The sequence below is a fragment of the Triturus cristatus genome, chromosome 9 (genome assembly GCF_964204655.1).
Source record: "Triturus cristatus chromosome 9, aTriCri1.1, whole genome shotgun sequence".
In the NCBI taxonomy this organism is placed as follows: domain Eukaryota; kingdom Metazoa; phylum Chordata; class Amphibia; order Caudata; family Salamandridae; genus Triturus; species Triturus cristatus.
The window spans coordinates 237,330,326-237,346,906 of NC_140592.1; positions in this window are offsets into that span (position 1 = coordinate 237,330,326).

Consider the following 16,581-nt stretch of genomic DNA (forward strand, 5'->3'; position numbering starts at 1 on the left):
TCATACATTTTTTCTCTTGAGGCAGCCCATTTAGCCGCTGCTTTCTCAGCCAATATAGTACCAATTTTAGCTCTTATGCCCGAAGCAGCTAATTGTTCAGATTCTATATCAGCACTCTTTTGGACTGCTTCAGTTCGCTTCTTTTCAGCTTTTGCGAGCTCTCCCTGGAGCTCCAAGATTTTTTTTTTTCCTGCTTATTTTTCCTTACAGAGAATTGTAGGGTTCCCCTCTGACACATGCTTTCAGTGTGTCCCAGATAACCATTACGGGAGCAGCCCCAATATCTTCAGTCAGAAATTTCTCGATCCATATTCTTATGTAAGTCTAGAACCCATTATCATAAAAAAGCGCTCGCTCAAAGCTCCAAGACGAGACTTCTTTGCGAGAGGCTAACCCTGTTATATTTAAAATAAGTGGGTTGTGATCCAATACAAAGCGAGGAGCAATATCAATATCACATTTGCCTATCAGAGAAAATAAAACAAAGAAATAATCCAGCCTTGCTGAAGAAAGATGGGGGGCAGAGTAGTAAGTAACGCCTGGCTGGCTCGGTTTCGGATAGGCCCAAACATCCTTGAGCCCATGTGTATCTATTAAATTCTAAATAGCTTGAAATACCTTAGGTTTTCGACCTGTGTATCTCCACTGATTACTCCCCCCCCCCCAGTCACTTGGTAGATTGATATTGAAATCCCCATTTAGGATCACAGGAAGGGGCCAGTGAGCTAATTCGCTATTTAGCCAGTTGATTACCTCAGGATCATCCACTGTGCCCCCATAAACAGAGCATTAGGTGCATGAAGAGCCTGAAGATAGCCGGCATTCAGCCAAAACCCATCTTCCACGGAGATCGGCCTTGGTACGAATGGGCTGTAGTGAAGATCTGCTCTGTGCTAAAACCCCCACCCCTCTCACCCGTGCCCCTTGGGATGTCCCCCCGACTAATTGGTATCCAAGTGTATCTAAAAGGTGTAACTGTAAGCCCTGAATGTGTGTTTTCTGTAGGCAGATGACGTCAGCCCATCAGTAGACGCAGCCCCTGGGCCACCTTCTGTCGCATCATTTAAGCCACAAATATTAACACTGATACATCTGAAATTAGTTGCCATGGTCAAAAAGAAGTTTTACGCATAAATGAGAAACAGCAAAAATGACTGATTCCTCAACATATCTGATTTTCTATGGAGAGCTGCATTGATCGACCACAACTCATGACTAACTTTGACACTGTCTACATTAACGTATTCAACTAGAAATGTTCTTGTTTCTTTTTCAAATTTCCATGTTCATTATTATTTTTTCTCCGGGCCCCAGTGTCCAAGTGAAACAAACAAATATAAGTGGCTAAGTGAATACAAGCGTCCTCCTCCCCTCTCGATGTCCCCACCCTCCGTACAACACCTGCCCCCCCTCCTCCCTCCTTATCTTAGAGCACTCAGGAATGACCTGAGTGATGACTGCTCATGGTAAATCCCCGCCACCCAGCCCCGCCATATATTCACAAACCAGGATTACAAAAACAGATGTTTTGGCCCAAAGAGCCAGCAGACAGCCCAAAGATTTAAAAAAACCTGAGATCTAAACTACGACAATGCAATTATCAGCCCTAAAAAGGAAATGCCTTCCACACCCAAATTGGGATTGTCTTAAAATAAGCCATTTCTAACAAGACCTTTGACAAGACCCTAGGGTTCTATACACCCTACTTATGATACTTTTAATCTGTTTTTATTATCATTTTCTCGATTTTATCTCTTCAAGATACTCTTGGGTTTTGATTTCAGAGGTGAAAGTGCGAGTTGACCCATTTACAATAATTTGCAATCTAGCGGGTTCATGAAAAAAACATGAGCTCCTAGCTGTTGAAAGGGTACAAAAACCTGACGAAGACGCCACCTCCGCTCCACCGTGGAGTGGCAAAAATTGGGATTCGCAAAAAAAGACACCCCTTCAAAGAAATAAGAGAGTTAGGTCGGGCCTGATCATAGACTAACTGTCCTAATAGAAAGTTTCCAAAAAACACAAGGAAAGCCCTGGGCTTTTCTTCACTGTTATTACTACCCTTGTATCATTTTTCAAGTTGAGAGGGAAGCAATTGGAACGCTGTACTTCAGGGTCCCAGTTCCATTCAGTATGATCTGGAAAAGCCCCCCGGAGTAGCTTCACTATAGAGCGCCGCGGGTCGTCACTTCTACCCCTTCGGGATTCCCTAGGAGGCGGAGATTGTTCTGGCGCTGACGGTTCTCCTGATCTTCCAACTTCCACATCACATCCGTCATAAGTGTGCTTTGAGATGAACCAAGCTCTTTTAGGGCAGCAACCTCTTTTTCCAGGCTTTCCATGCGGCTTTCGACCAGGGTGACCCAATCCCCTATGTCAGAGCAAGCTTGATTCAACTTCCTCATGCCCCCCTGTAGCTTCTTGGCAGCCCCCTTAGCAAGCTGACTATTGGATCTAACCTCCTGAAATTGTTTGATTGAGGCTAGTATGGCCAACAGCGAGGGTTCTTCGGTGGTACCACCAGTGGGGCATGCAGGAGCTTCCGATTACTCAGGGTTTATCGCGGGCTCTTCACCGAAGGACAAAGCAACATGGGAGTCAGAATAATCCCATTTAAGCTGGCTGCGCAGTTTCACATTATTACGCCTGCCCTTCAGGCGCTGCACAGTCCCGGTTTCTTTATGAAGGCTTTTACCATCAAAGTCCAAGAGTACCCCATCAGCTGAGCTGGAAGAGCATTCTTCCTCCGCTGAATCAGAGCCGTCTGAAACCGAGAAAAAGTATTCCCCAATGGAATCAGGAGAATGGGGGGTAATGTCACCAGAATTCTATTGAAATCTAAGACAGGAGTTATCAGACCGGTAGCCCCCCCCCCTCTGAGTTTTTTAGGGCAAAATCTCCTGTTGTTATAGGTGTGGTGGACATTGAGTCATCATTATTATCCCCTATGAGGGCTTGAAAAGGAGCTTTGGAGATCCGTGAGTCAGTAGCAAAAACGAATCCCTCAGTTCCTGATGGCTGCCCACTCGGGATAATCCCTTGAGTCCCTTGTACAGCTTGTACTTCTGGTTGTGTTAGAGTACCAACGCCTATAGCACAGCATGTTTCCACTACTGAGGTTGTAAGCATGGTTTCACTTTTGGGGGCCGTGAATTTGGTAGCAGCAAACATTTTGGCAATTGAGTGTTGTGGGTTTAAACTCTCCTTGGGGGCACCACTTTCTCCTGGTCTCCCCGTAGTTTTTTTAGCCATGCCCATCTCCCTTTTACCTTTCGGGGACGGCTCCTGTGCTGGCCCTTCCGCGCCTCCATGACCGGCGGTGAGAGGAGCATTGATGCTGCCAGCTGCAGTTTTCGACTTAGCTCCTCAAGCTCCACGAGAGGCCATCTTCAGTTTACTGCCGAGTCGGACTTCAGCAAAACCCGGAGCAGCTGTAATTGCAGCCGACGGTGAAAAGCTCACGATGAAAACGGTCGCAGCCAGCAGTCCGAGTGAGTCACAGGCTCTTCGTGTCAATAAACAGGTCCGCGACTGGCACATAGAATTGCAAGTAGCACCAGCCTTGGGGGCACGGTAGCGGCGTCCTCCGGCCGATTTCATAGCCATATGAGACTGCACGTGTGATCCAGGCAGCATAGCCAAGGGCCGATTTCCCTTACGGCGTGGGCGGCAGTGTGGCTGAAAGTTACACAAGCGCCATCTCGCTCTCCTGACCTTAAAAGTAATGGCACTTTACATCGCCATCTTTGGTATGTATTCCTGGAAGGGAAGGGGGTACAATGTGCATGGAAGGTCTCCTCATCACCTTCATATAGCTATATAGCTATATAGCTATATATACTTATGGAACCGCCTGGGCCAAGATACTAAATCAGTTAAACTAAAGATATACTCCTAAAGATTTAAAACTGGTTCTGTTTACCTCCGATTTACACATTTCATCAACACAAAATTAGTGACAGTGTCACAGCGCATCACATCCTTTGTCATTTGTGACCAGGATCAATGAGAGTTCAATTCATTCAGGACTGGCAGTCTAGGCCAGGTTTCACAATTGAGGGTGAGGCACATCTTCTGTGACCAGTGACAGTGCAGCACATTCAGTGGTGTCAGGCTGTTCCTTTTCAGCTGACACTACTCTGTGTTAATGGATACTACGGGCTGTATTACCTAATGTGCCCCGATGGCGCAACATGTGTGTGCAACTACTGTCTGCTCCCTGAGGCACTTTGGTATTACAGAAGCTTGTGTGACCACTTTGTTAATATAGATAATGCCAGCCCATATATAGCACCAGGGCTATCCTTAAGAGATTTTTCTTCATTTTCATGAAAGAATAGCTTCTTAGCCCATACTATTATGGACACAGGTGCAGAGGTTCAGAGGCTGTCAGCAGGCACATTGAAAGTGCACCACAAAAATGTCACACAGCTAGAGTGCACCATGTCTTTCACTAATGTCATACCCCCAGGGCTATGTGAGTTTGCATTGTTTGTAATAGAGCGCACTGTACTTGTTTGAGCTTACTGCGCAATGCCAAAAGGGAGAGTGCGCTCTTTCCATAATGCGGCTGCTGATTGCAACATTCCATAAGGGACAAACTGTAGCACTGATGGGGCTGTCAGTTTTTGGCGTTCTGTAGGCACAAGACAACAGCAATTTCACTGACACTGGTTTATGTGAACACAGAAGTAACAGAAGGACACTGAGGATGCCGCTCTGTTCAATACTAGTGTTGAGAGTGAAGCACTGCCATGGCTGTCAGACTGTGCAACCTCCTAAAACTGAAGCTGTGGTACACACTTGCTGTCGGAAGCCACAATGAAGTCTGCATCAAGAAGTGAGGGGTTTGTAGACAGGGATAGTTGCTAGTGGCCCTGCAGCCCAAATTGTGGCACCCACTTAAGTAGCTCTTGAAATATGTCTGAGGCCTGCCATTGTAGCCTGTGTATGCAGTTTTAAACTGCCATGTCGACCTGGCAAAAGAAATCTTTTGCTAAGCACAAACCTTCCTTTTTAATATATATATATATATCATCTCGAGCGTAGGCTAGGAGGCAGGGAACAGTGTATTCAAAATGTTAGACATGTATCTTTAAGTTTTACATTTCCTGGTAGTGAAAAAGCCTTAAATTAGTTTTTCACAGCTGCAAGGCCTACCTCTCCAATAGGATAACCTTGGAGTTACCTTATTACATTTAATAAGCTATAATATCAAAAGGGGAGCACACAACCTGTTCCCATTTGGTGTCTTTGGAATTGTAGTGAAAAATCCTTCTTATGATGAAGTTGGATTTCAAATTACAGTTTTGAAAATGCCACTTTGAGAAAGTTGGCATTTTCCTGCCTTAGACATTTGGTGCCTACTGCCTGTCTCTGGTTCTCAGTTGGGCTTTGTGTAGTCCTCCTAGACAGCCACACACAATAGAGAGCTTAGGTGTGCCTGGATGGGCCATCACTGGCAGGATGGGGGAGGAGCCGGGCACAGCCCCACTTACACTTGATTAGGCCGTGTGCTGCCTCCACACAAAGGGCTGCGTAAACCCTATAATTAGTCTGGAAACAGGGCAAGGAAGGCAGTGCACCTGTGCTCCCTCCAAGGCAAGCCTCTTCTCGCCATTTCAAAGGCAGAACTGGGCACAAGTATTGGACCTCGGACACCAACTCTTCAGTACACTTGTGGATACTTTACTCAGAAAAAGGACTGCTGTGCTGCTGAGAGGACTGCCACTCTGCTGGACTGCTGCCCTGGAGGACTGCTACTCCTTGGGACTGCTACCTTGCTGCCCTGCTTCCCTCTTGCCTGGGTGAGAAGAACTGGACCTGCATCTCTGAACCCAGGACCCCAGACTGACTGTAAGAGCTAGCTGGCTGACCTCTTGATCTGAAGCCTCAGGGACATAACAGGATTGCAACAACTTTGAACCGAGCACCTGGACTCTGCCATTTGGGTGTCCGGCCCTCCCAAGTGGTGCCACCCTAGTCCTGGACCCTTGGAAGTGGACCTGAATGTGTTATGCGGTCCCAGCTGTGGGCCCCATCGGAACTAACACAAAGCCATGCATAGCCTCACCACACACTTGCCAGTTAATGGGAACCGATGCAAAGTCCTGCTAAGCTACACTGCCCAGCTCATTGCAGCTGATGCAAAGCCCCGTAAAGCCTCGCTGCACAGCTTTATCGGCACCAGCACAGTATAACACCCAAGTGGGTTCCTGTAGCTGGCCCATGCTCCATCCCGGCTCGGCCTGAACTTGCAACTTTGTCCCGGTCCAGCACAACCAGATAATCACAGTTGGCGCTTTGTACTTTTCTGCGCTATTATCACTGAAACATTTAAAATTGCACATCTCCTCTTCTACTGATTGGATTTTTGTTGTTTTGGTCTTGTGTTATGTTTAACCCCTTCAGCCCGGCGCGGATTACCGCGCTGTGCTGAAGGTTCTATTACGCGGGCGGGGCCATGACGGAGCGGTTCCGTCATACGCACAGCGCAATCGACGCGCATGACGGAACCGCTCCGTCACTCGCATCGATGTGGTTAAATTATACTCTATTTTCCTAACTTGTTGTGGGATCCTTTTTCTGTGGTGTTTTCACTTGATTACTGTTTGAAGTTTTGTACAATTACTTTACACATTGCCTCTAGGTTAAGCCTGACTTCTCTGTGCCAAGCTACCAAAGGGTTGAGCACAGGTTAATTTAGGATTTGCTTGTGCCTCTCCCTGACAAGGGTTGTAGTCCCTGCTTGAGTAGGGTTTAAACCAGTAACCCAATTTATTTAAGTCATAAACCGGTGAAAAGTTACCAACACCTAAGTTAGGGTGGCAGCTCATTCAAAAATTCATCTGTCCTCGTTCGTGAATGTTAAAAAACATGTATGGAAGTAGGCAGTGGTCCATGGGACAACAGTCAACTCACAAACCTTTTGTAAAAAGTTGAACTTATCTTTAACCCCTTGTGTGCCCATGACGAGCTGGACTCGTCATGGGCCACGGTGGCGCTGTGCCCATGACGAGTCCAGCTCGTCATGAACCCCGCCCGCTAATGCAACGGCCGGCACAGGGCGGGGAAAGGCCGTGGCACACAAGGGGTTAATGTAAATGGGCTGTATTTATAAAAAAAAGTTTACGTTATTCAAAGGCAATCACAAACATGATGGTCTGCTGATCCCAGCAGGCCACATTCCCTGTGAAGGGTTCCAATTGTTGTGAGTTACAATTTGCAATGTACCTCATTAATATTTGTGAGGTAGGTCAGTTTGCAACCCACTACGATTTGTCAATAGGACAACCAATGTTTTATTACAAAGGTTGGCTCCTAAAATACTTTACTGGTCATGACAATACTGGTCAACATTTGCAACCATTATTTTGCACTCAGTTTTCTACATCTAGCCCTTAGGTCTCAAAGATGGCTCCTTTGCAATTCAATGAAATTTACTATTTTAACTAATTAATGAATGGACTTTGTATATAATGCCCTTTGAGTTTTTTTAATATGACTCAATTTACTTAGCTTTTTATTTCTTAATCTAGTCAGTCATATGATCAATATTCTGTTTGACTTTCTGAACAATTATTTCTGCACAACTATTGTGTCACCTGTCAGCCGTGGCCGTGATAATGTTACAGTGTGGTACCTATATTTGAAAATGAGTACAATATGCATTATGAAAATTGATTCACTTTGAACCCAATCCTTATCCTAGTGTGCAGTGTAGAAGACAGATAATTCACTTGCACATATGCCATTTGAGCTTACCCCATATACACTCCATTACTAATTTGCCTGCATACTCCAGCAAAACTAATAAGTCCTTGAGAGAGCTCATCATTGCACATATGCATGACCAATGGTGAGAGAGGTGTGGGGGGATTCTGAAATCTTTGCTCTACCATCCAATTTAGTTGCACAGTCAGTACAGGGAAGTGTGGGTTTCTTCAGCGGTTCTGATTGACTGACTAGCTGAGAAATAGAGACACACAATCAGTCAAAAGGCATATCCCAGAAATAGTCCATCATCTAGTAATCTGCATACACATCAATGATCTCTGGGCAGGAAAATTGGCTTTTCTCTCAGCTAGTAAATTACTCTATTAAAATACTTAAAAATAAAATATATATCTGAAGACTGCATTTACTAATCAGTAATACTGCAGGTTTTCCGTTGATTTAAATTCGTAAATATGAACGAAGCAGGTGGTAGCAAAGGATCTTTACCTACAGAGTGTTTCTAACTACAAAATCTTAGGACTCAACAAAGAATACATGTGCCATATGCCAAACTAATCCAAAAAAAAGCTAACATCAACTGTGGCTGGATGGAATAGAGTTGAAGATGCTGCAGAAATATAGGAAGACGAAGTTCACAAAAGATTGAAACTGATGGGTGAAGAGCATCAAATATTTATCATATCATTGTAACAACAAGTACTACAAGTTGTTTACTATGGAAAAAACCTGGAAATAACTTGTCAAAAAATAGCAGAAATCAGTGAATCACAACAAGAATCTGAGCCTTCTGAGAAAGGGACAACAACCAAACTTGATGCCCATCCACTTAGAAGATCGATGGCTACCCCTCTTCCACCTTGAACAACAAACCAGAAAGCAGCGGATCTTCAATGTGTTATCTGTGGTTTAGCCAGAACAAGGGCCAAAGGGATTGACGAAAGAACAAAGTACAGAGTATGTGAGTCTCAAAGGGCAAACATGTTTTTATCTGCAGCTAGTTTCTTCCAAGATTAAGTTTTCAGCCAAGTAGCTGATCTAAACAGCGAGGTGAATGCATTTGCAGCGGTTTTGTATGCCCACTTGAACTCCATGCGTGCAGACATTTGAAAATATGAATGTACAATGAGCTCCCATAAGCAACGTAACTGCCAGACATCAGTTAAGTTTGCACGCTTAAGCAAATGACATTTTAAAGCCACTTTTGAGTGCTGGCTACGGGTTCACACTCAGAGAGACCAGAGAAATAATAGTCAACATTGATAAGACTGAATTGATCCATAATAATAAAATTAGGATTTTTCTGGTGAGAATGTACAATGACAGAATGATACACTTATGACTGATCTGACTCCTGAAGTTCTTACTGCCAAAATAAGATTACAGGAGGCAGTAAAATCAGCAGGAACCATTTTAAGAAACATACTGAAAGATTTATATTTTGGACTTATTGACACATTTTGTGATGCCCCACAGATCCGCAAATCATGGGTGTCAACGGGAATGCCTGATGTTGTCTTAACATTTTTTACATCATTGTTTAATATCAGCAAAGCAAAACTGTTACAAACTAAAGTTCTTGAATTCAGAACAGAAGGCAAAAACATTTATGATGGCTATGTAGATATATGCGAAGAAGTGAAAGACAATCCCATGAACCGATAGGCTTATGCTGTGCTAATGTACTGTCTTTTCCAAATAATGTTTTATGAATCACGTCACAGCAAAAAGAAAAGTCCACTACACATGATGACTGGCCACACAACCTATGTCAAATGCAAAAAATATATAGTTAATCATTTCAATGAATAGGACTAGTGTATCAACAAGTTATAACGACATAGTACAGAGCAGGAACTTGTTTGCAGCTCAGGCTGTACGATCTTGTGAATCCGACAGCACACCATATCGAAGTCACTTTACCAGGAAAGGATTTACAATTGCTGCTCTTGATCATTTTGATTTTAAAGACAGCTCTTCTTTGTTTGGAACATTCAACACACATGATACTGCCATGGGGCTTTTTCAAGATTGTACCAATGAAGTAGCTGCTGGAAAACAAGCTGTGTCAGCTCCAAGGATAAACCAATAAAGCTGCAAACTTATAACCCAATTGCCTTGCCAATGTGGGCAAAATCACTAAAAGCAATCAACACATCCCAGTCTACCAGAAGGTTTCAAAGTGGCTGAAGACATGGATCTTCTTCTACAATATGCAGCGGTCTGCAAAGCTGATTTATCTAAAGTTATCATATCACTTATTCAGTGTGGACTGAAGAATGAAGAAAAGCCAGTTCCTCTGTGGGCTGGAATTCATGCTCTGATCTCCAAGAATACCGCCCCACTGAAGAAGGTTGTTTTTTTTTAACCAGGGATACCATCCCAGTGACAAACTACGCAACAGAATACACAGCTCTAAAACATTAACAAAATGTGCATGCTCAACTTGAAGAGTAGCCTATCCTGCTAATTTTCTGAGATAAAGGTGTTTTCCATATTGTAGATGACATTTTTATGAGCAATCCAGTAGAATTTGATGAGCTTTTTGCAACGAGGGTCGTTTTCCCTATGACAAAAGTTGCATTGCGGTGCGCAGGAAGTTATCTCAGAGGATGTGCTATAGAATATGCACTTATTGAGGATGAAATCTTTGGAAGCAAAACTTGCCAGTCAGCATTGAGCCTAACTCATTATGGGCCACATGCATCAACGAGAAAACTGGTCGCAAACGGGCAGATTAGCAGAATCTGCCCCTTTGCGACCGGTATTTTTGCATTTGGTATGCATCATCCCAAATGCAAAAATCGCATTTTAAGGAATCTCTAAATAGCGATTCCTTAAATTGCGATTGCATTTAAGGAATCCCAAATTGAGATTCCTTAAATGCAATGCATTAAAGTAAAAAAATTAGCGATTTCGCTAATAGGGGGAGCAAATTGCCATGAAGTTGAACTTCGTGGTAATTTGCAAAAACTTTGAAAAATGCACTTTTGTGCATTTTTCAAAGTTTCATGTTGCGCACACACATGCCCTTAGAGCATGTGTGTGTGCAACATATGTGCACAGATCAATTTCAGGGGTGCAATAGGGTGTCATTTTGACACCCTTGCAACCTTGAAATTGCATGAGCAATTTGCGAGTACCTACTGGTACTCGCAATTTGCTCATGCAATCTCCAATTCATTCCTATGGGCCTGGAGGCCCATAGGAATGAATGGGACGGCATTCCTTAATTGCGACTCGCAATTTGCGAGTCGCAATTAAGGAATTTGTAGGAATCGCTATTTTTATAGCGATTCCTACATGCATAGGCTTTTGCAATTCCTTAATTGCGATTCCTTAAAAATCGCAATTAAGGAATCGCAAAAGTCTTTGTTGATGCATGTGCCAGTATGTTCATTCGTTACAAGGTATACTCATCATATCTGAGGCTATAGAAAGATTGCTTTGGAATGCTTTCTGGAACAAGAATGACAAATGAGGTTTTGCATATCATATTTCAGCAGTGAACAAGGCACAGAGTGCACTTCATTCAAAAGACATAATGCAAAGCAAGGCAATGTTCAATACACTCAATTCAAAATCTGAAAACCTGAAAACCAAGTTTGTAGAGTTTGTCAAAGATTGTGAAGAAAAATCTGAACTTAGCGTGGGGAAATGTTTCACACATGATAGCTCTAGTGAAACACTTGGTACATGCTGATTGGGAAGGTGATTGGGAGGCGCACGTGAAGATAGTGGAGTCACTGATTATGGTGTTTAGTGAATTTGATTGCATAAACTACCAGAGATAGGGTTCCTGGTATTTAGAAAGAGTAAAGAAGCTACAGGGGGAAAAACCATACCTCTATAGAAAATTAATCCAAAGACATTTCGTGGTTAAAGACAGAGAGGTAATGTTTAATGCTGTGGGTCCAGATCTGAAACTGAACATGCAATCCAGAGCTCACAGAAAAGCTCCAAGTGAACTGTTGGTCAGACAGGTAAAAGTGAGTATGTTGCTCAATGACAGCTAGTTTACCATGAAGTTCTTTCTATTTGCAATGTTTTTAGAGAGATGACAAATTCAAAATGAATGTATCATCGTAAAACTGTTCCTCACCACAAACTTGTAGGAAAGAGATGGGAACATCTTAATAAACATATTAACAGCCTTCTTCATTTCATGCAACAGCAATGAAATTCCTTTAAAATGACTGAGCCTGTGCGACTACAAAGCTTCATGACCAAACAGTATGTGGATAATGATATAAAGACACGTCTACTAGATATCCTGGAACATGGATCGAAACTATACACAGAACTGAAGCAGGGGAGATTTGTATTGAAAGAAAAAAAGCTGTTTGACACGATTGCTGAAGCTAAACTTCATGCCTTAATTGCCATAGTAAGAGTTTTGTCCAACCAGGCACTACAAAACAGGTTACAAAAAACTACTTTCGCAAGCACACAGAGAGATGGATGTAGCAAAAGAAAAGGGGGAAATTATCAAGGACATTCTGTTGCATAATCTTCTTCCAACAAAGGCATTATTTGATGGAGATGCTGCAAGCAAAGCACAAACTCGTAAAAGAGGTGGAAAACAAACTTTCACCTAAATAATTTATATTTGAAAAGGTTTCCTCATTGAAAACCGCTTTTGTTTCATCCATGCAAAATGTCCGAGAGTTCGTTCAGACTCTTCTACAGATATCAAAGTCGGTGTGCACCTTGCAAGAACTGCTCATTGTCTCTAACAGTTATCTTGAACTATCTGTCAAAGAATGTGAGAGAATTAGATGAATGTCTACAAGTGGAACAATATATATCTGTGCAACTTGTTACATTCTGATCATCAACATCGAACAAGATGAACTTGAAGACGTTAACTCGCCAAAACATTGCTGATGCTTCTGTGAACACTGAGGGGGATATTCTCAAGAACGTGTGATAACTACCGCAAAAGTAGCTTAACGCAACTCTTCACATCGCAGTCTATCGCGGGAAAATAGCACCATGTTAACATGGTATTCTCAAGCCGGCGGCACCATGTGATAGTCCCACGACAACGCATCAAATGTCTGTGATAAAGTCAACGCGACTCCGCAAAAATGCGAAACACGAACGCCACACGATAAAAAAAACTGCGAAAACCAGCGACAGGCCTGCAATTCCCACGCGTCATGCGGGAAAATGCACCATAAAAGCAGAGTTCCAAAACGGTGAGATGACAATGTACAAGCACAACTCAACATCCGTGACGTAGAACAAATGACCATTGTCCCGCATCACATAGGCATCTTCTCACAGTCACAATGTACATTGACATGCAGTCTGCATTTAAACTGCGCCAATGCAGACACATGCATGGAACACGCAGTGAAACCGCATCTCCCCTTCGCATTGCAGAGGGACAAGCAACCTCTCCTGCACAGAGACGTGTCATGACCATGATCAATCGATTATGACGAATGTAGGAGCAGTGCCTCCCGCTTATGTACATGTTACCCATGTTGTGGGACTTGAGTCACAGAGGGCATCCCTGCATCATGGTGGTACATAACTGACCCCACAAGGAGCCACAAGGAGCCCGGTTGTCACCTGTAGGTCACAAATGGCAGCCAAAATGGAATGACCTTGGACACGTGAAACGCCGAAGAGTGGGATACCCTACTAACTGTGACACACAGGACTGTCAGTTCGTATATGTGACACCCCAAACAGCCCCTCTGCACAGAGGTGACACACCCACCATCCATGAACACATTATAAAATTGTTATCAACACATGTCGCACTCACACTTGTCTGAGTGATGTGCCTGTACAGATGAGTGACATGCACTTAGTGAATGTAATTTAGGAATGCATTTATTTGCACATGCCATGCCTGTGGTTATTTTGCACTGTCCCAAGATTGCCAAGGACAGTCACAATGGGACATGATCATCTGAAGAAATTTGCAATGATGGTGTCCCTGCGGGTTATTCCTGCTGCCGCTGCAGTGGGGTGTGGTCCACCTACCTCATCCTCATCATCATTGTCCAGTGCCTCTGGAACTGGTATCCATGGTGCCTTGCTGCATACACATATGTTGTGCAACACACAACATGCAACGATCATCTTGCACACAATGTCTGGGCTGTACAGGAGCCTTCCACACGCCAAATGTCTGTTCCACAATTCCCCTGGTGCGTTTGTGGGCCGCATTGTACTGCCTCTGGGGCTGTGTGTTCGGGGCTCAGAGGGGTGTCATCATCCAAGCGCAGAGTGCATATCCTTTGTCACCTGAGACAGTGCAGAGAGACATAAGTCAACAGTTGGTTCTGCGTGATGTGTTGGCAGGCTCACTGGTTCATTGGTGTGTGATATGTGTGACTTTGTGATTCCTGTATGACATGTACTGCTTGTTGCAAATGAGCGGCACCAATGTGTAGTACGTAGCCTCGCTGCTGCTCCTCCCTCCCCCTAGCCTATTCACTAGTGTGCGCAGCGCGGTTGCATCACTTGCACCCGTACGGCACACCATTGTCATGCACATCTGCGCATGTCCACAAGCCTGACAACAACACAGTGATGTTGTGCACTGAAGGTGTGCAGCCACGTGAGTGTAGGCCTATGGTAAGGACAGGGTGGACACAGAGTACATGCCTGGCTGAATTCGCCCTGCGGTTGAGGGTAGAACTCTGGCTTATGCTGCGGTAACAGCGACACACACAACAGTTGGCATGTATGATCCCTGAGCCCGGGTGGGCTTGCTCACCCTCATGTACCCCTCGGCCGCACTCCGTTGGCATGCTACATAGCAACATTGCACAATGCGTGATGGGTGGCGCAGACACTACACCAGAAACAAACGCATCAGTTACCTCTTTCTCAAGGCCTAAACTCAACCACGCCCAGAGCCACGTTTTGAAAGATCATACCCCATGCCGTATGCAGGTCCACTCACTTACTCTCACAGGGGGTCCAACACAACTACATGTCCCAGGTCTACACCACTGCCTGAGGTGACAAGGTTGCGCACGCTGTACACAGCACGATGTGATATGGTATGGCCTGGGGCCCTCATGCATACATAATGACCACATGGACACAATGAGATAATTTGTTTAACTGGCTATGGGCACGTGTGCCCAGCATTTTTATCGCCAGGGTCACACGTCCAGTGACGCATGTGCTGGATGAGTGTTGGGTAGTGTAAGCAACCCCTCAGGGGTTGGTTGGTGCTGGTAACAACTACAACAGTGATCAGACAATCAGAAGTCCAAAGTACAAACAGCAAGGGTCCATGACTTGAGCTGCACAGAGTTAGTGGCCCCGGATGCACTGCGGCCGGCACAGGCATACCCGCAAGGGACGGTGACATGTGGTGCACTGAGATAGGGCCACAAGAGCCGAGCGGGTCCTCGTTGATTTCCAAGGAGAATGTCACGAAGCATTACAGGGGACAGTGGAGGTGTCCATCCAGGGCATGATGCAGAGGGCAGAAGCAAGCAGAAACAGGCATAATGGAGGAGATGAATGCTACAGTCTCCTTTTTCCCACCATGCCAGTATCAGCTACATGATGAAGACAACCCCCAGGCCATGGACTCAGAAGCCAACATAGTCCAACAGGAGAGTGCCCGTGATTCCCATGGCACAGAGTCAGTGGCACCAGAGTTGGAAAGGGATGCAGTCTGCGATGTGGCCTGTACAATATCAACTCTGCAATTAATAAATCAAGACTCAGTTCCAAATGTGTGTCCTACTCGACCGCAGTGTGTGCCGGAGGCAGCGGTCAGCGTGGGGCAGCCAGCTCCTCCTGGCTCTCTAACACACGGCGTTGGAATGGCATGTGGAGAAAATTCCTGGTTGACGCAGGTGGAGGCACCAGAGCAGGGTGGGTGTACACCCTGCGACGATGCCGTGTCCTGGCTGGGACGGACTGGATTGGATTTGTCTTAGGCCTGCTGGACAGGTGTGCAGGCCTAAGGCAGAAGTTCGCAAGGGCCCACAGACACGTGTGGTCGGAATGCTATTCACAGAGTTGGTGGCACCACATCAAAGGGAGAATAGGGATATAACCCCTGCCTTAAATATGTACTCTGCCATTGTGTAATCAACAGTCAGTTCCAGACGTGTAACCTACTTGTCCGCTGTGTATGCCGGTGGAGTGGGTCAATGGGAAAGAAGTACTGCGGGCCTTTCTCGAGGAGACTGTGATGGTCTGAGGAGGTTGCCAAGGTCGCGGGCCTCAGGCTTGGAGCTAGCACAGGCACGTGGTTGGCACTCTTGGAGTCACGCCGGTGTCGGCAGGTGAGCAGTGAAGCCTGGATGAGCAGGGGCGGACGCGACTGGTTCAGGGAACAGCGGCCCGGGCTGCGGCAGGCGCACAGGATCGCAGGCAACACCTACACACGGCGTCGGTCTCATGGCGGGAATTGGTACATGCTGATTGGGAAGGTGATTGGGAGGCGCACGTGAAGATAGTGGAGTCACTGATTATGGTGTTTAGTGAATTTGATTGCATAAACTACCAGAGATAGGGTTCCTGGTATTTAGAAAGAGTAAAGAAGCTACAGGGGGAAAAACCATACCTCTTTAGAAAATTAATCCAAAGACATTTCGTGGTTAAAGACAGAGAGGTAATGTTTAATGCTGTGGGTCCAGATCTGAAACTGAACATGCAATCCAGAGCTCACAGAAAAGCTCCAAGTGAACTGTTGGTCAGACAGGTAAAAGTGAGTATGTTGCTCAATGACAGCTAGTTTACCATGAAGTTCTTTCTATTTGCAATGTTTTTAGAGAGATGACAAATTCAAAATGAATGTATCATCGTAAAACTGTTCCTCACCACAAACTTGTGGGAAAGAGATGGGAACATCTT